The 1,548-nt window shown below is 39.6% G+C and overlaps 1 non-coding gene across 1 annotated transcript; it reads left to right on the top strand.

Moving 5' to 3' along the window:
- Positions 1-1,274: 1,274 nt before the first annotated feature.
- Positions 1,275-1,378, top strand: LOC111728196. The gene has a single exon (XR_002775572.1). It is a non-coding gene; the product is annotated as a U6 spliceosomal RNA (small nuclear RNA).
- Positions 1,379-1,548: the final 170 nt, after the last annotated feature.

The following is a 1,548-nucleotide window of genomic DNA, read 5'->3' as shown; positions in this document are numbered from 1 at the left end:
GAAAAATTTAGAATTCTTCCTGCAAATCCAGGTAGCTGGAAGCTTCTGCATAATTCACTGGTCACAGAAGAAGGCTTTTTGTTTTGTTTTTTGGTTGACTCTGAAAGCATTATTAACCATAAGCGACTACAGCTGATATAATGTTTAAGCTGACCTACATAGTGTTAAGTATAAGCCATTATTAGGCTAGGGACAGCCCTAATTTTCCATTTTCTTTAAATACGTGTGCATGTGTGTGTGTGTTTGTTTTAAGCTCTACTACAAATACTGTGATCCTTTGATAATGCTTTTAAATTGGCAATTCTGAATCAATCCACCTGCAGCCTCAGGATTCTTTATCAATAGAAAAGGACAAATAAAAGTCACCAGATTGATGCTCTTAAGCTTTAGCTGTTTTCCATTTAAAAATCCCTCCCCCAAGATTTTTAGTCTTATACCTGTCAAATATTTCACAGATGAGAACTACTTACACATGGTGAAAAAACAGTTCTATTTCTAGTTAACAATTTTTAACATTGATTGGAAAAGGGCAGCTTTAGTCCTGACGGAGCGACAAACCAAAGACTGCAGAGTAAGAAACTTCAGATGTCACCTACAGGCAACACACCAGAGATAAGCATTCAGCCGACTGTAGCCTAAAATCTAAAACCCAGAATCTACCATCTCCCTTCCTTAACAAGCCCTATCAGACCATCTTCAATGAAGTGCACCCAAAATTAAGTCCTTCATAAATCAATTTCTGTGTCACTACTATAAGCTAAAATCTTTTAATGGGGAGGGACCGCTCATGCCACTTCTTTAGCTAAAGAACATCTTCAGGTTATGAAAGATCGATGTGAAACTCACTATGAGGGGAGTTTATACTGCACAGCTTTTGGACAAGATGATTAGTTTTGTCACCCCAAAATGAATGAAAGCCCTTAAAGTATTGTTCTTATGAGTTTTTCCTTTGTAGAACGTTCACATTTTGAAGAACTGTCATTAGGTCACTGTTCACTTTTTGTGAGTTAGTATAAATGCAAATGAAGTTACTTCTCAATAACTGACTCTTAGAACAATTTTTTATAAAACAGGTGATTTTACTGTTTTCTCCCCAAAAAGGTCCAAGAGGAGACCTAGGTGATTTTTATTAAAAATATCCTTTAAAAGGCCAGGTACAGTCTCACTAGCACAGTGGTTACAGAATCAGCCACATATTCCGAAGCTGGTAGGTTCGAACCCAACCTGGGCCAGCTAAAACAACAATGACAACTGCAACAAAAAAGAGCCAGGCAGTGCTCGCCTCGGCAGCACATATACTAAAATTGGAACGATACAGAGATTAGCATGGCCCCTGCGCAAGGAAAAAAAGAGAAAAAAATAGCCGTGCACTGTGGTAGGCGCCTATAATCCCAGCTACTTGGGAGGCTGAGGAAAGAGATAGCTTAAGCCCAAGAATTTGAGGTTGCTGTGAGCTGTAATACCACAGGCCAGGTACAGTGGCTCACACCTGTAATCCCAGTACTTGGGAGGCCAAGGCAGGTGGATTGCCTGAGCTCACAGGTTCCA

This window comes from Otolemur garnettii, unplaced genomic scaffold, assembly GCF_000181295.1.
Source record: "Otolemur garnettii isolate 467f Iridium unplaced genomic scaffold, OtoGar3 scaffold00143, whole genome shotgun sequence".
Lineage (NCBI taxonomy): Eukaryota > Metazoa > Chordata > Mammalia > Primates > Galagidae > Otolemur > Otolemur garnettii.
Note: the sequence above shows the minus strand (reverse complement) of the source record. Positions and strands in the feature narration are given on the sequence as shown.